This window comes from Schistocerca piceifrons, chromosome 2 (genome assembly GCF_021461385.2).
Source record: "Schistocerca piceifrons isolate TAMUIC-IGC-003096 chromosome 2, iqSchPice1.1, whole genome shotgun sequence".
NCBI classification, from domain to species: Eukaryota; Metazoa; Arthropoda; class Insecta; order Orthoptera; family Acrididae; genus Schistocerca; species Schistocerca piceifrons.
Window position 1 is genome coordinate 199,507,627 of NC_060139.1, and position 19,524 is coordinate 199,527,150.

Here is a 19,524-nt window from a genome sequence, read left to right on the forward strand (position 1 = left end):
CCACGCTTCATGGCGGGTCATCCGCCCTGATGCCACCTACTCCGACCAAGGGCCCTTCCCACGGGCGCCACCCAGCCGCAGCAATAGCCACCTGGCAGGATGGCCATTGCTGGGAGTCCTAGTGCCCCAGGGAGATGGGCATCTACTCCTTGGCATACGTGGGGAGTTAACGGCACAGGCATCAGTAGAGCGATCCCTGTGTTGTCAGGGGGCTACAACCAACAGGGTACATGGCGGCCCCACCACAACGGACTGGCTACCGTGCTGGATCTTAGGTGCAAAAATGTCCAAGGTCGTCGTTGCAGTTAAAAGCAACACTGCAGAGTACAGCGTGGTAATCGCACCCAGGGATGTATCCTCGCCCAAGAGATGGAAAACGAGCGGGACACCATTGCAACGATGAAAAAGCCGGCTAAAGGTCTCAATGCATGGCGGATACAGTGCACCATGTAAGGCGCCCTTCCCCAATTGGCTCGCTCTTCGGAATAATTTGGAAAGATGGAGGTCAAACCCGAAAGGGGACCATCACATAAGGCTGAAACATTTGAGACTCCTTTTAGTCGCCTCTTATGACAGGCAGGAATACCACAGGCCTATTCTAACCCCTGAACCCGCAGGGGGAGTTTGGAGTGTTCCAGGAAGGTCTGTGTGAAGTGTTTGCAGGTAGAAATTGCCTAAAGTATGATTCAGTGGCACATGAGAACAAGTATTTTGTTTTTACTTGTAATTTTAGAAGTAAAATGGTGGAAAAGTTTCTCCATTCATATACTTATGGACTGAAATATTCGCTCTACATTGCAAAGTGAGTCGTAAACTAAAAGCTGACTTCGCACACAATTTATCGTAAGTCATGTTGGATTTTTCCACCTAGTTATATTGCCAATTTGTAGTACAGGGCTATTACAAATGATTGAAGCGATTTCATAAATTCACTGTAGCTCCATTCATTGACATATGGTCACGACACACTACAGATACGTAGAAAAACTCATAAAGTTTTGTTCAGCTAAAGCTGCACTTCAGGTTTCTGCGGCCAGAGCGCTCGAGAGCGCAGTGAGACAAAATGGCGACAGGAGCCGAGAAAGCGTATGTCGTGCTTGAAATGCACTCACATCAGTCAGTCATAACAGTGCAACGACACTTCAGGACGAAGTTCAACAAAGATCCACCAACTGCTAACTCCATTCGGCGATGGTATGCGCAGTTTAAAGCTTCTGGATGCCTCCGTAAGGGGAAATCAACGGGTCGGCCTGCAGTGAGCGAAGAAACGGTTGAACGCATGCGGGCAAGTTTCACGCGTAGCCCGCGGAAGTCGACGAATAAAGCAAGCAGGGAGCTAAACGTACCACAGCCGACGGTTTGGAAAATCTTACGGAAAAGGCTAAAGCAGAAGCCTTACTGTTTACAATTGCTACAAGCCCTGACACCCGATGACAAAGTCAAATGCTTTGAATTTTCGGCGCGGTTGCAACAGCTCATGGAAGAGGATGCGTTCAGTGCGAAACTTGTTTTCAGTGATGAAGCAACATTTTTTCTTAATGGTGAAGTGAACAGACACAATGTGCGAATCTGGGCGGTAGAGAATCCTCACGCATTCGTGCACCAAAGTCGCAGTTCACCAAAAGTTAACGTGTTTTGTGCAATCTCACGGTTTAAAGTTTATGGCCCCTTTTTCTTCTGCGAAAAAAACGTTACAGGACATGTGTATCTGGACATGCTGGAAAATTGGCTCATGCCACAACTGGAGACTGACAGCGCCGACTTCAACAGGATGGTGCTCCACCGCACTTCCAACATGATGTTCGGCATTTCTTAAACAGGAGATTGGAAAACCGATGGATCGGTCGTGGTGGAGATCATGATCAGCAATTCACGTCATGGCCTCCACGCTCTCCCGACTTAACCCCATGCAATTTCTTTCTGTGGGGTTATGTGAAAGATTCAGTGTTTAAACCTCCTCTACCAAGAAACGTGCCAGAACTGCGAGCTCGCATCAACGATTCTTTCGAACTCATTGATGGGGACATGCTGCGCCGACTGTGGGAGGAACTTGATTATCGGCTTGATGTCTGCCGAATCACTAAAGGGGCACATATCGAACATTTGTGAATGCCTAAAAAAACTTTTTGAGTTTTTGTATGTGTGTGCAAAGCATTGTGAAAATATCTCAAATAATAAAGTTATTGTAGAGCTGTGAAATCGCTTCAATCACTTGTAATAACCCTGTATAATCCCTCTGATGAAAATCTATGTATGAGTAGAGAGCTCTACTACCGCTGATTAGGATTATATCTTCCACGTATGCCAGTCGAGTCATTGACATATTATATAGGGGTATTCCAGTGGGGTCAGTTTTCATAAATTCTTGGTCTATTTTTTCTAGCACAAGGTTGAATAATATAGGGGAGAGGGCATCTCCCTGTCTGAGGCTGGTTCGAAGTTCAAACTGTTCTGATAGACCGGTACTTGTCTGCTCTTTACAGAGTGTTTGTTCTAGCCACATTACCACTAGGCAGATTATTTTAGATGGATGCTGAAATTCATTTAGTACTCTGATTATAGTACCCCTGTGTACACTGTCATTGGCTTTATTGAAGTGATTGAAGAGCATGTGCTTGTTTGCATTATATTCCCAGCATTTCTCCATTGTTTGACGTAGGGTAAATAGGTGGTCCACTGTTGATCTGTTGCGTCTAAACCCACATTGGTAGTCACCTACAGCTTCTTCAGCAAGTGGTAGTATCATATTTAGATGGCATTTATATACTGCTTTATAGCTGACATCTAGGAGAGATATTCCCATATAATTGTCTCACACCAGGGAGCCATTCTTTTCCAATAATGGGCAGATGATGCCCATTTTCCAATCTTCTGGGAGACTTTCTTGCTCCAAGACCTTCCGTATGAGGCTTTTCATGGTTCCTACAAGGTCAGGTCCTCCATTTTTTATGAGCTCTGCAACAATTTGGTCTTCCCCAGCTGCTTTGTTGTTTTTATATTTTTTTTTTTTTTAGTAATTGTGTAATTTCAAATTCAGTGGGTGCAGTCACTTGTGTGTCCACAGTTTGTGGGGCCTCAAAAGGAAGAAGTTACGTGAGGTCTTTGATATTTAGGAGCTGGGAGAAGTATTCTGCCCATCTTTGCCCCATCTCTTTTCCATTCACTAGTATTCTTCCCTTTTCATCTTTAATCAACTGTTCTTTCTTTACATACTTTTTGGTACATTTCTTCACATTTTAATACATTTGTCTAGTCCTGTGGTGACTGAGATCCCCCTCTGCCTCATTAAGTATGCCACTGTAATGTTTCCTTTTTTCTTGTCTAAGAACTGATGATGTTTCTTTCCTCATACAAGTAAAGTTCTCTTTTAGTTGTATATTGCTCATGTTTCCTAACCACTCCTTTCTAGCTCTCCTTCTTTGCTCAATTTTTCTTTCACATATCTGGTTGAACCATACCAGATTAGGTTTTTCCTGTTTTCCCAAAACTTTTGTGGCTGCTTCATTCAGGGTGGTTTTGATTTTTGTCCAGTCTTCATTTATGTTATTGTGACCAGACTCCATTTGCTCCACATTTGTTATCTTCCCATCTAGTTCTGTCACAAACTGTTCCTTTCTTTCTGGCTCCTTTAACATATTTACATTATAGATTACCCTTTTGACCATTGTCTTTGTGACTTTCTTAAATTTTACTGTCATTTTAGCTATAACTAGGGAATGATCAGTGTCACAGGTGCTCCTCTTTATGACCTGGTGTCCTTGATGCAATTTTCAAAACGTTTTTGGATACATACATGATCTACCTGGTTCACAGTTTGGCCATCAGGTGATGTCCATGTCCCTTTATGAATATTTTTATTGGGGAACATGGTATTAGATATGCATAAGTTGTGATCTGTAGCGAATGTAATCAAACAGCTACCATTGTCATTACTTTTTTATGTAAACTGGCATTTACAATGACAGGCCTGTATGTTGTCTCTCTTCCTACCTTAGCACTGAAGACCACAAGTATTATTTTGATACTACGGTTTGGCAGTGAGTCATATGTGAGATTCAGTTGACTATAGAATTCTTGTTTCATGAGTTTATCTTTGTCTTCACAAGAAACATGTGGATTAAGAAAGGTCACATCTATGCTCTGTCCACCAATTGTTATGTATGAAATTCTGTTATTTATGGCTTTGAATTCTTTTACCAGGTTTAGCCCTGTGTTACTAACATAAAAGCCTGTTCCAAATTCTTGGTGGTCACCACAATCTCCATGCAGAATACTTCCCATACTTGTTCTTACAGACCCTGTTCCTGGCCTTCTAATTTCCTGCAGGGCTACAATTTGCGGAGTGTATTTTTCTAGTTGGCTGACTAGAGTTTGCTTGCTTCCTGACCTGAACAAACTTCTTACATTCCATATACGAAATATTAAGTCCGGTTTTCGTTTCCAAGTTCTGTTCCAATTAAGACAGTCCTGTTTCCAAGGCTTGTGTAGAGTGTCCTGACCAAGTCTTGTTTTCCATGAAAGGGGAGGTAGCCCTCTGCACAACCCCCAACCTGGAGGACCAGAGACCTTTTATTTGGGGATCTAGCCCTAGGAACATTGCCTTCTCTATGGCTCAGTGACTTGTCCTAGCCATGCTAGTTTTGGTCCATCCCGGGTATTTTATTTCCCCAGTACCCACCATATCTGGAGAGAGTTCCCCTATCCGCCACCTGTGGAGGTGACCGATGGGGGACTAGCAACCCCACACGGGTAGATACCACTGATAGAATCGAAAAAAATCACCTACGATGTCTTCATGTTCAACCGATGTTGTTGTGCTTTTTTTGGTCGTGGTGAACCTGTAGCCTTCCACTCTGAAGACTGCACCTTAGTTTCAGGATCGTATCCATATACCCACAATTCGTCACCTGTAATTACCCTATTTAACAAATGTGGGTCATTTTTAGTCCAGTTAATCAGTTCTTGGCATACTTCAAGTTGATATCGTCTCTGGTCACTTGACAACACTTTTGGAATGAATTCTGCAGACACTCAACACATGTTCAGATCTTCAGTTAAAATTAAATTCATCAGCCATCTCCCTAATTGTAAGTCTATGATCAGAGCACACTAAGTCATGAACTTTCACAACATTCTCATTCGTTTTTGAGGTGGAAGGACGCCCAGACCGTGGTCCACCTTCAAATGATTTGCAGCCATTTTTAAATATGTTGAACCACACAAAAACATTTGACTGGCTCATACAATTATCTCCAAAAGCTGTTTTTAATAGTTCGTAAGTCTCAGAAGCTGATTTCCCAGTTTTAAAACAAAATTTCACACAAACTCATTGCTCCATTTTTAGGTGCATTTTCACACACACGGAATCTGGCAAGAAGCCCTAACAGAAACGCACTCAACCAGCTGTAGCTGTTCACTTGATTCTATAGGAGATTTGAATTCTGTGTGAAACAGAGTCAAATACAATCTGTAAGTTGTGCTAGTCAAATAGTTTAATGGAAAAATGCTACCCAGCATGTTCTTGCATGAGAAGGTTAGAATAGATACTCATATTACAGTACATTGTAGGTTGCAACACATATGTTAGATGCAAAACCTAATTCAGTTTTCATTCAGTACTTGATAATGTACCATAGCCATTTCATGTAGGTAACACTGACCTTAATGCTGTAAATTTCCTGGGAGGAGATGGTGAATACATGGGATTTTTTGGTAATCTAACACTATTTCTTAAAACGATTTTCTTAAGTGTCTCTAGAATGTCTGTCATGGTAAGATTCCTGCAGGCAAGTACAATAAGATACTTATTTGGAATTAAGTTTTGCACTAACTTGAACAATAATTTGTTGCAGCAATCATCTGAACAGTGGAAGAAATTTTTCCTTATATCAGCAAGCATCCTTTTAGCTCCTGGCTTGCTACACCTCCTGACATCATCATCCAAAGTACAAGAGTGGAACTTCCCAAAGTCTATGGCAAAAGAAATGAAAGATAGTATCTCTGAAAATGATGTGGAAGCTCAGCAAAGTCTCACATCAGACTACGAAAGTGAAAATTATCAGGACAAAGAAGAAGTACAATGATGGAATGTGAAAAAATACATAAGCAAGTTCAGAAATATAAATTCATTGAGTATGACTTAATTTTTCCATACATGCACTTGAGAAGTTTAACAAATTACATCTGTACTGAGCTGTCTTTTAGGAAGAAGTATATCACTAAGATACATTTTGCAAATTTCTATTTAACTCATTCATTCATTCATCTGATTAGGCAGAGCCTTCACAGATGTGGAGTCAAGTTATAACTTTCACTGGTAGACAAACTCACTGCAGGCTACTCCTGTAAAATGCACCAACAACTTATAAAACTAGTGGTTGTTTCTTCCATGGCCAATGTAATTCAATGAAAACCAAGCTTTTCCACATACCAACTACCCGTCAATTATTAAAAAATCCATCTAAATTCTTTCAGATTAGACTGAAGGTTATATATCCATTTCTTTTTGTCATATCGGCATATCAACTTCCAAACTAACTCATTTGTCTCTGTACTGTAAGGAGGATGTACATGGACTTCCAAGAAAAAGGTTCTGTAGTGTATTCAAAACAACCTTGGCACAATGTGGCCTGGCCATATAATGTGTTCCAAGGTTGTTTCAAGTATGCTGTGTAAATCAGGTCCATGATATAGGTCAAAGATTCTGGATAGATCTTAACATGTAGTATAGCTTTTTCTTTCCAATACTTTCTCAGCTGCTAATTTATATTTGTTCACTTTTTTTTCAAAAATACTGAAGAATGTTAGCCTTTTAACCCCGGTTTGTCAAATTTTCTGTTTCCGTAGACAGTTTGCAGTGCTGTTAAATACTTGGAGCACAATTTGTCAAGCTCCTTCACTGTGTCAAATGCAGTCTCCTTGCCATTCATAAATTTACATTCCTTGCTTGAAACTGTCCCATGAGGTGAGATTCTCTTCATCCCAAGTATACACCTTCTCCATTATCGTTTTTGCTTTTGAAGCCACTGTATAGCATTTCTACATTTTCATACACATTTCCATTCGCAGATTCCAGTTTTTTGCATGATCTTCTCCATCAAACACTGGTATCTTAATGTTTGCTATGTTCAGTTTCACAAAGTACACTTTTAAGATAACAATCTTCTCTTTAGTTTACAACTGATCACTATTTCCTCTTTTTACTTAACAACTATTGTCTATTACCATATTAAGAATATTTATTAATGACAACATAAATACAAAGTACATCTCCCTTCACACACACACACACACACACACACACACACACACACACAAACATGGCACAGAACACACACACACACACAAACATGGCACAGAACTGACTGACTGTTGTCTACTAAATTATGAAAATGATAAGAGTGCCACTCACCATACAATGGAGATGTTGAGTCACGGACAGTCACAACAAAAAGACTAGTAAACAGGTACACTTTTGGCCAGGAGGCTTTCTTCTGAAAAAGACAGCATACACAAAGTCTGGCTCAGCAGTCAGAGACAGCAGTCATGTGTGTCTGTGAGCAGTGTTTGCATGAATTTGTGTGTGTATGTTGTCTGTTTCAGAGGAAAGCCCTCTGGCCGAAAACTTACTTGTTTAGTAGTCCTTCTGTTGTGGCTGTCTGCAACTCGGGATCTCTGCTATATGGTGAGAAGCAGTCTATCCTTTTCATAATATTGTCAATATTCCATCCTGGATTTTCCATTGTTTGATTTTGTTGTTTCTACTAAAAACATATGCAATATACCCTTTGTTGATAGCTCACTCAACACTGTCAGTACTATTGATACAAATGAAGCCTATTTCAACAAATAAATTAATATGTCACAACAGGAATGTATATTTCACAATTAACACTAGTACAATTTAGAAATACACAAGGATTAAAATCATATAATGATAATAGCAATAACCAGAACTGTTGATTTGTCACATTGAAAAACTCATTGAGGCAAACAGGTTTGCATGTAGAAGCTGAGAAAAAAGTTCAGCTTATTGTGATAAGGAAGCACAGTTCTGGAAATACATTCTAAAGGAGTAGATGATACTGCAAGAAGGGTGAGATTCAGAAGATGACATCACACATAACATCTGGATGTAAAACCCTGGCACTCACCAAATATTTGCAAAGGCTTGGTGTCACTAAAATAACTCATGATGGCACTAAAATAATCCACCATAAATTGGTACATTAACAGCAGCAAGAATTTCCTCTGCACAAAAGATACAATCCCTTCACTCTCCTAGGAAATTAAAACGTCTGAAACTTGGCCATGGACTGACTGTCTCGGGACCAAAACTAGGGCCCTTATAAATCCTAACAATAATAGGTACTGAAACTACACATTGGGACTATATCATAACCTATAAAACAATTCAACTTGGCATAATAATGACAAATAAATTTGAAAGTGATAAAGAAGAAATTGAATTTAATTGATGAAAGGAGAAAATATAAAAATGCAGTACACGAAGCAGCCAAAAAGGAATAACAAATGTCTCAAAAATGAGATCGACAGGAAGTGCAAAACTGCTAAGGAGGGATGGCTAGAGGACAAATGTAAGGATGTAGAGGCATATCTCACTGGAATAACAAATGTCTCAAAAATGAGATCGACAGGAAGTGCAAAACTGCTAAGGAGGGATGGCTAGAGGACAAATGTAAGGATGTAGAGGCATATCTCACTAGGGGTAAGATAGATACTGCCTATAGGAAAATTAAAGAGACCTCGGGAGGGAGGTGGAAGGAGTATGTAGAGGGTCTATACAAGGGCGATGTACTTGAGGACAATATTATGGAAATGGAAGTTAGATAAAGATGAAATGGGAGATACGATACTGCATGAAGAGTTTGACGGAGCACTGAAAGACCTAAGTCGAAACAAGGCCCCGGGAGTAGACAACATTCCATTAGGACTACTGACAGCCTTGGGACAGCCAGTCATGACAAAACTCTACCATCTGGTGAACAAGATGTATGAGACTGGCGAAATACCCTCAGACTTCAAGAAGAATACAATAATTCCAATCTCAAAGAATGCAGGTGTTGACAGATGTGAAAATTGCCAAACTATCAGTTTAGTAAGTCACGGCTGCAAAATACTAACACGAATTCTTTACAGACGAATGGAAAAACTGGTAGAAGTCGACCTCGGGGAAGATCAGTTTGGATTCCATAGAAATGTTGGAACACGTGAGGCAATACTAACCTTAAGTCTTATCTTAGAAGAAATATTGAGGAAAAGCAAACCTACGTTTCTAGCATTTGTAGACTTAGAGAAAGCTTTTGACAATGTTGACTGGAATACTCTCTTTCAAATTCTAAAGGTGGCAGGGGTAAAATACAGGGAACGAAAGGCTATTTACAATTTGTACAGAAACCAGATGGCAGTTATAAGAGTTGATTGGCATGAAAGGGAAGCAGTGGTTGGGAAGGGAATGAGACAGGGTTGTAGCCTCTCCCCAATGTTATTCAATCTGTATATTGAGCAAGCAGTAAAGGAAACAAAAGAAAAATTTGGAGTAGGTATTAAAATCCATGGAGAAGAAATAAAAACTTTGAGGTTCGCTGATGACATTGTAATTTTGTCAGAGAGAGCAAAGGACTTGGAAAAGCAGTTGAACGGAATGGATGGTGTCTTGAAAGGAGGATATAAGATGAACACCAACAAAAGCAAAACGAGGATAATGGAATGAAGTAGAGTTCACTCAGCTGATGCTGAGGGAATTAGATTAGGGAATGAGACACTTAAAATAGTAAAGGAGCTTTGCTATTTGGGGGGCAAAATAATTGATGATGGTCGAAGTAGAGAGGATATAAAATGTAGACTGGCAACGGCAAGGAAAGCGTTTCTGAAGAAGAAGAATTTGTTAACATCGAGTATAGATTTAAGTGCCAGGAAGTAGTTTCTGAGAGTATTTGTATGGAGTGTAGCCATGTATGGAAGTGAAACATGGATGATAAATAGTTTGGACAAGAATAGAATAGAAGCTTTCGAAATGTGGTGCTACAGAAGAATGCTGAAGATTAGATGGGTAGATCACATAACTAATGAGGAGGTATTGAGTAGAATTAGGGAAAAGAGGAGTTTGTGGCAGAACTTCACAAGAAGAAGGGACCGGTTGGTAGGGCATGTTCTGAGGCATGAAGGGATCACAAATTTAGCATTGGAGGGCAGCATGGAGGGTAAAAAAGGTAGAGGGAGACCAGGAGATTAATACACTAAGCATATTCAGAAGGATGTAGGTTGCTGTAAGTACTGGGAGATGAAGAAGCTTGCACGGGATAGAGTAGCATGGAGAGCTGCATCAAACAAGTCTCAGGACTGAAGACCACAACAACAACAACTACAAAGTGCTACTCACCACATAGCAAAGCTACTGAGAGAAGACAGGCAAATTAAGAAAAGACTGTTACTTTATTTTCTGTCAAACTGAGTCTTTAATCACACACATAGAAAACACACACATTCTTACATGCATAACTTAAACACACATAGCACCTGTTGTCTATGGCACTAATGCTCGACTGTGATGTGAATGTGTCTAAGGTGACTAAGGTGAGCAGCAATCATTTCTGCACTGAGTAGTGGGGATGCAGAAGAGATATGGTGAAAGGTGTGATGGTTTGCCCACTTTATTTCTTCATTTGTTGTCCTAGGTGTTGACGTACTGCATTGTTATACTGGCTGAAAAATTGGGAGGTGGAAGTCAAACACGGACTACTTTAAATGATGTAGATGACAGGTGCACATTTGCGTTTCACAGATGTTTACATTCACTGTCCACAATCTCCCCCCCCCCCCCCCCCCCAATAATACACAGTTGTATGGCCATTGTACTATTGTTTAACTTTCGATAATTCTCATTAATAGGTTGCAAGAGAACATCCACATACTGCTTCAATAGTTTACTGTTGTACATCTACGAGCAGTAAAAACATAACCACACAGTTCACAAGTCTTGCAGAATATTACAGTACATATTGAACAGACACTGTCATTGTTTTAACACACAGCCTAATTGTGCTACACTTATTTCACAGTTAATTTGATGCCTTGTTATCGTTCTAACCAACACAGTTTCTTGTCTGAAACTTGGCCATGGACTGACTGTCTTGCGATCAAAAATTGGGCCCTTATATACCCTCACAATAATAGGTACTGAAACTACACATTGATCAAAGTTTAATTTACAGAAATTACAATTAAAAATTAACTCATTAAATGAACTGAATGCATCTAAAAATTGGTTCTTTTTAACAGTTTCTTCTACTACAAAAGTTTGGCCAAATTACTTGTTTAAATGATGAAATTAACAGATATCATTATGCGAACAATATTTTTGACAAAACTGTTAATTATTTTGGAATTAATTAAGGACTGGCTTTGCTAACATGTTTTCAAATAGAGCCAAAGATATCATTTAAGAATACTATTAGTTGTTCCTCCAAATGTTTATAATTAGTACAGAATTTTTATTTGTTTATACATGAACAACAGAATTTAAGTTATGAAACAATTACTGATTTCACTCTATAACAAAAGATACCAACTAGGAATACTCTAAATAAATTAGAAACTCAATTACATACATAAAACTAAGTACAAAATTAGATCTGGTGTAATATTCTTTAAAACTGAGGGCCAACCTTTCTCTTTCATGAAAATTCAGATTATACTCACGTATGTTAACGGTAATTAGTTAAGAACAAAATGAATTTTAAGGAGGGAGATGGCAAAACAATAGGGGAAGTAAAATTATCCCAGATGGCTTCATCACAAAGGAGATAGCAGATTGAGGGGGGGGGGGGGGAGATGGTAGTGCTACTATTGGGTAGGGAAGCGCAAAGGGGAGAGGAGAGGGGAGAGGAGAGAAGGAGAAGAAACTAAAGGACTATGCAGCTTTCCTGACTGGGACTATGGGAACAAAGGAAGTGTTGTAGGGAGAGTTTATACTTGTGCAGTTCAGGAAAGCAAGTGCTGGTGGGAAGAATCTAGATGGCATAGGCTACGAAGCAGTCACTGATGTCAAGTAAATCATGTTGGCTGGCATGCTTAGCAAACAGGGCATCCCAATGTCTCTTGTCCACGGTTTGACAGTGGTCCCACAGAAGTATTTCCAAAGGCCTTTCCTTTTACCCCAGCCCCAAATTCAATCAAGCTGGATTATTTAAGAAGTTTTCCTCCTTCTCCTTGTTCCTACAATGGAAACACTTTCCCACCACTAACCCTACTAGTCAGACTCAGTCCAAAACTAATAATGAACCCTACCTTACTCAACAGACTCCTCCATCTACCTGTTACCCATACCTACTGCCCCGAATCATCCCCTGTTAATGTGCATTGTGGCTGCATGCCAGAAATTTAATGGATTGCCTCCTGTTAACTTTCCAGAATTTCCTTGCCTCACCATCATTCCCCAAATTTTTCAACAAGGAAAACAAGCAAAGAACCACAATACCCTATCTTAAAAGTGATCCCGATCTTATAATGAAACCTGCTGACAATGTCTCCCCTACAGTGAATTATATGGTGGACAGACGCTGCCAGCTATCAGACATGTCCATTTGCAAGCCTTGCCACAGTGACTACATTCCAGAAATCCAGTAGGATTACCAGTCCCTCCTCAAATCCACAGGTCCATCCCATAACCTCTTCCCTGCGCCCTTCTCCCTACTCAGCTCCACCACTCACCACACCCATGGCTTCTACCACACCCACCCAACCAGCATGTCCCATGTGGCTGGTTGCTGTAGCCTACACTCCTATAGAAAAGACACCAACCATTTTATGTACAAAATCTCCATAGTTAATGTTTTCTACTACCTGGTATCACTGTTGATGACACCTCTTTCAAAAGTCCCACCGCCCAGGGAAGTTCCACAATTGAAAGCTACCTTTCTCAACACGTGAGTGACTCAAAATCGACAGCTCCTTCCATGTCACCAGCTAAGAGAGCTCACTACGCTAGAGAAGTAGGGTTAACTCATAAATCTCGCGGATAAACTGAAAAGCTAGTTCCCTACTTTTACACCTCTAACTCTGCCCAGGACATATTCGCCTTTTTCGTGATATGATAGGGGCATTTTTCATTCTAGTTCCCAACTTTTACTCCATCATAATTTTGACATTAGCTTGGCTACCGATGTAGATTTTTGATCACTCAGGAGATGACTGATTCGGTACACGTTTGGTATTGTCTTTCGAACTATGTTGTTTGTATTGTGGCAACGGATAAAGCTTTCGCAAGGATAACCATTAATTACATGTATTTGTCTAACTTCTTACAAAATTTGAACCAATTCTATATGAAACACAGAAGTGGTGCGTGTCGAAACCTCCATAAATGTGTCTTTTGCACGTAAAAGCCAAATGGTGCTAGATTTTTGAAAGCGAGTTTTCAGTTTATTGTAATAATGCGTTTTTTGTTTATCTAATTCACTTCAAACCGTTTCCAATTGTTCGGTGCACGTGTAAATAGTGCCATTAGCTGAGCATTACCTACAGTCTAATTTTTTATTCAGTCTAATGAAACTCTTCTGCAAAGGAATTACCGATTCGGACAATTTGCTGGACGCCAGCTCCGGTCCGTCGTTCAAACCTTGCTTAATATATTGTATAATATTCTATAAGCAATTTGACGAGGTGAAGACTTGGAAAACCAAGAATACGTTTCTGACAACAAAAATTTCAAATTACGGGGCAAAGTTTTAGCTGCGGCAGAAGGTACCGCCAGCTGCAAGGAATTACGACAAGATGAGGAACTTCTCTTTTCAAATTCTGATACACACCATTATTGATGCCTACCATAACTGCTGCATTGTCAGTACCCAAACCGTGCAGTAAGTGAGTGTTCAAGCCGTAGTCATTAAGCAAAGATTTCAAACCATTGGTTGCTGCCACTGCGTTGCCTTCTTCTAACTTTACCATTTACAAAAATGTGGAAACAACGCAACCTTGGGCCTCAGAAAAGTATATCACATACGCAGCTAACAATTTACTGGCACTAATGTCTGTAGATTCATCCAAAAGTACACTGAAATATCTGTCTCCTTTGCCCTTTTTCAGACTGGCCTTGAAATGTGGGTAAAGAGAGTTTCTAATCACACCACTACACTTGCTTCTATGCAAACGCATCTGAGAGACAGGGTCAGCACGTATAAAACATCTTTCTGAAAGGCTGCAGAAGTGACACACAGATCTTATTGCGGAATGGTTAGCCACAAATAAACATAATGCAGCTTCTGCAACATAAACTTCATTGGACTGCCTAACTACATGTGCATTTAGTTTCAACTGCCCCTGTGAAGAAAAGGGTGCCGCAACTTTTACATGCTTTTTGATTTTTGAATGATTCAATAAATCCAACAGACGCGAATTTAAATTGCACTGGCAAAAATCAACATCGCACACTAGAAGGGTTGGCGGGGATCTCAAGAAGCCAGTCTTTCAATTGTTTGTTGCTAAGCCACTCTTTTCTAAACTTTTGGGTGTATTTTTTGGCCTTTGGCTTAGACATTTTGATGAGACACCTAATATAAATATAATCACTGATTACAACGCGATTAACTGCACCATAAACATTAAAAATTCAACACTATGTACTTTACAGACTTCGGTTCACGGCAACTCGTAACTGCAATGCTAAAAGCAAAGAACTAAGATGGGAAAGGATTGCTCTGTGGTGTTAAGACACAGGAAACACTATATCGAAATCTGATTATTAAGAGTAAACTGGAGCCAAATTGTTGCCAGTTTAGGATTTTTCACGTTAAATATAATTTCAAATTCTATAAAGGAAAGGCTGAACTAAACGGAAAAATATTGTTGCAGACATCAACCCATAAATCCGTTAAAAATTCGTTGACCGCTAAATGCAAAATTTCACCCACTGACAATGTGTGAAATACATTAAATTTAGCGGAAACTCCATTAACTTGGCAACCATCATGGTTGAATAGCTATATAAATGGCCGCTGTTCCGGACTAAAACAAAACCTTTTTACCCGATGTTCCGAGCTCCAGTAGGAACCGAGCAACAAGACCTCCTCCCTCCAAACCCTGATTCTGTTGGTGGCCTTTTCAATCACATTTGTTACAACACTTCCACAGTGTTACAGTTACATAATCTTAATTTCAGACAGCTGTAATAGTACGAATTTGAGCGTTTGTAGTTTGATACTGACAAAACGGCCTTGCTGTGTTGGTACTGCGAACGGCTGAAAGCAAGGGGAAACTACGGCCGTAATTTTTCCCGAGGGCATGCAGCTTTACTGTATGATTAAATGATGATGGCGTCCTCTTGGGTAAAATATTCCAGAGGTAAAATAGTCCCCCATTCGGATCTCCGGGCGGGGACTACTCAAGAAGATATCGTTATCAGGAGAAAGAAAACTGGCGGTCTACGGATCGGAGCGTGGAATGTCAGGTCCCTTAATAGGGCAGGTAGGTTAGAAAATTTAAAAAGGGAAATGGATAGGTTAAAGTTAGATATAGTGGGAATTAGTGAAGTTCGGTGGCAGGAGGAACAAGACTTCTGGTCAGGTGACTACGGGATTATAAACACAAAATCAAATAGGGGTAAAGCAGGAGTAGGTTTAATAATGAATAGGAAAATAGGAACGCGGGTAAGCTACTACAAACAGCTTAGTGAACGCATTATTGTGGCCAAGATAGATACGAAGCCCACACCTACTACAGTAGTACAAGTTTATATGCCAACTAGCTCTGCAGATGACGAAGAAACTGAAGAAATGTATAATGAAATAAAAGAAATTATTCAGATAGTGAAGGGAGACGAAAATTTAATAGTCATGGGTGACTGGAATTCGAGTGTAGGAAAAGGGAGAGAAGGAAACGTAGTGGGTGAATATGGATTGGGGCTAAGAAATGAAAGAGGAAGCCGCCTGGTAGAATTTTGCACAGAGCACAACTTAATCATAGCTAACACTTGGTTTAAGAATCATGATAGAAGGTTGTATACATGGAAGAACCCTGGAGATACTAAAAGGTATCAGATAGATTATATAATGGTAAGACAGAGATTTAGGAACCAGGTTTTAAATTGTAAGACATTTCCAGGGGCAGATGCGGACTCTGACCACAATCTATTGGTTATGACCCGTAGATTAAAACTGAAGAAACTGCAAAAAGGTGGGAACTTAAGGAGATGGGACCTGGATAAACTGAAAGAACCAGAGGTTGTACAGAGTTTCAGGGAGAGCATAAGGGAACAATTGACAGGAATGGGGGAAAGAAATACAGTAGAAGAAGAATGGGTAACTTTGAGGGATGAAGTAGTGAAGACAGCAGAGGATCAAGTAGGTAAAAAGACGAGGGCTAGTAGAAATCCTTGGGTAACAGAAGAAATATTGAATTTAATTGATGAAAGGAGAAAATGTAAAAATGCAGTAAATGAAGCAGGCAAAAAGGAATACAAATGTCTCAAAAATGAGATCGACAGGAAGTGCAAAACTGCTAAGCAGGGATGGCTAGAGGACAAATGTAAGGATGTAGAGGCTTATATCACTAGGGGTAAGACAGATACTGCCTACAGGAAAATTAAAGAGACCTTTGGAGATAAGAGAACCACTTGTATGAACATCAAGAGCTCAGATGGAAACCCAGTTCTAAGCAAAGAAGGGAAAGCAGAAAGGTGGAAGCAGTATATAGAGGGTCTATACAAGGACGATGTACTTGAGGACAATATTATGGAAATGGAAGAGGATGTAGATGAAGATGAAATGGGAGATACGATACTGCGTGAAGAGTTTGACAGAGCACTGAAAGACCTGAGTCGAAACAAGGCCCCCGGAGTAGACAACATTCCATTGGAACTACTGACGGCCTTGGGAGAGCAAGTCCTGACAAATCTCTACCATCTGGTGAGCAAGATGTATGAAACAGGCGAAATACCCTCAGACTTCAAGAAGAATATAATAATTCCAATCCCAAAGAAAGCAGGTGTTGACAGATGTGAGAATTACCGAACAATCAGTTTAATAAGCCACAGCTGCAAAATACTAACACGAATTCTTTACAGACGAATGGAAAAACTAGTAGAAGCCGACCTCGGGGAAGATCAGTTTGGATTCCGTAGAAATACTGGAACACGTGAGGCAATACTGACCTTACGACTTATCTTAGAAGAAAGATTAAGGAAAGGCAAACCTACGTTTCTAGCATTTGTAGACTTAGAGATAGCTTTTGACAATGTTGGCTGGAATACTCTCTTTCAAATTCTAAAGGTGGCAGGGGTAAAATACAGGGAGCGAAAGGCTATTTACAATTTGTACAGAAACCAGATGGCAGTTATAAGAGTCGAGGGACATGAAAGGAAAGCGGTGGTTGGGAAGGGAGTAAGACAGGGTTGTAGCCTCTCCCCGATGTTGTTCAATCTGTATATTGAGCAAGCAGTAAAGGAAACAAAAGAAAAATTTGGAGTAGGTATTAAAATCCATGGAGAAGAAATAAAAACTTTGAGGTTCGCTGATGACATTGTAATTCTGTCAGAGACAGCAAAGGACTTGGAAGAGCAGTTGAACGGAATGGATGGTGTCTTGAAGGGAGGATATAAGATGAACATCAACAAAAGCAAAACGAGGATAATGGAATGTAGTCGTATTAAGTCAGGTGATGTTGAGGGTATTAGATTAGGAAATGAGACACTTAAAGTAGTAAAGGAGTTTTGCTATTTGGGGAGCAAAATAACTGATGATGGTCGAAGTACAGAGGATATAAAATGTAGACTGGCAATGGCAAGGAAAGCGTTTCTGAAGAAGAGAAATTTGTTAACATCGAGTATAGATTTCAGTGTCAGGAAGTCATTTCTGAAAGTATTTGTATGGAGTGTAGCCATGTATGGAAGTGAAACATGGACGGTAAATAGTTTGGACAAGAAGAGAATAGAAGCTTTCGAAATGTGGTGCTACAGAAGAATGCTGAAGATTAGATGGGTAGATCACATAACTAATGAGGAGGTATTGAATAGGATTGGGGAGAAGAGGAGTTTGTGGCACAACTTGACCAGAAGAAGGGATCGGTTGGTAGGACATGTTCTGAGGCATCAAGGGATCACCAATTTAGTATTGGAGGGCAGCGTGGAGGGTAAAAATCGTAGGGGGAGACCAGGAGATGAATACACTAAGCAGATTCAGAAGGATGTAGGTTGCAGTAGGTACCGGGAGATGAAGAAGCTTGCACAGGATAGAGTAGCGTGGAGAGCTGCATCATACCAGTCTCAGGACTGAAGACCACAACAACAACAACTGACATTTTGATAGAAAACGTGAATCCACTTTTCACACTATCGTCCACACTCTGGAAACTTGTCGTACTTCAGTGCACCTGTAAATACCACAATTCGGCACATAAACAAAGAGTAAAAAGCTTTACAAGATTGACTTGTGCAGGCCATCTGAACTCGCGACTTGTTTCACGTCGCGTTGGAGAGAGAAGCATGCAGAAGTATACCCTTGTTTCCTCCCATCACGACACGTATATTCAACCGCCTGCATGCCGCTACCACGAGGGCCCGAAAGGAAACGCTAAACTATGACAGAACGCACAGGAGCACGTAAGATGGCACTCTTTTCACATGACTGTTCCATCGTTCATGTCTCCTGCATGGAATTTGTAAGGCACACAATAACAGGCCCTTGGATTACATCGTCGCGTTGTGCTTCTTAGTCGTGGTAATGTAAAACATAAAAAAAAGGAAGATTTGGGTGTAATGTCCCGTGGACGACGAGTTCGCTAGAGGTGAATATGTGAATGTCGTCACCTTAGGAATGACTTATGGCTGCTCGAGGCAGTTAGTGATCCAAAGTCCTGTTTAACTGCCAACATCGCTCATATAGATTTTTGTTTTGAGCTGAGAAGCTCTTTTAATCGAAAAACGCTTCATATTTTCACTGAGCATCTAGACTGATGACTGGAACCCTTCTCATGGATGACAGCAGCGTAGCAACGCTTTCTACAGCAAACAACAAATGGTACAAATGGCTCTAAGTATTATGGGACTTAACATCTGAGGTTATTAGTCACATAGAACTTTGTACTACTTAAACCTAACTAACCTAAGGACATCACACACATCCATGCCCGAGGCAGGATTCGGACCTGCGACTGTAGCAGTCGCGCGGTTCCAGACTAGAGCCCCTAGAACCGCTCGGCCACCACGGCCGGCGCAGCAAACAACAGCCCAGTGCGACCTTTAATGCGTGTGCTTGTTGAAACTACTTCATCAGTCAGGAGCTTCGATCTTCCAAAGTCTGTCATGACTACTCGTGATACTTGCAAGAAGTTCCATCCAAAAATAATATTATGACCACATTCTGATGAAATGATAAATTCAAAGGGATGTATTCTGTCGCTGACAGTTATTCTTGCAATACATGTCCCATTCGGATAAACGTATTTCGCATTTGCGACTTTCAGCTCTATAACTTTCACATCGTGGAACATAGCCTTTTTTAGCTGACAGCA

General features: G+C 40.4%; 1 long non-coding RNA gene across 1 annotated transcript in view; it reads left to right on the forward strand.

The window, feature by feature from the left end:
• LOC124774966 overlaps positions 1-6,018 on the forward strand; it is a 28,163-nt gene extending 22,145 nt beyond the window's left edge. Inside the window, exon 3 of the long non-coding RNA XR_007015577.1 lies at positions 5,853-6,018. This is a non-coding gene — a long non-coding RNA (uncharacterized LOC124774966). The remainder of the gene's footprint in view (positions 1-5,852) is intronic.
• Positions 6,019-19,524: the final 13,506 nt, after the last annotated feature.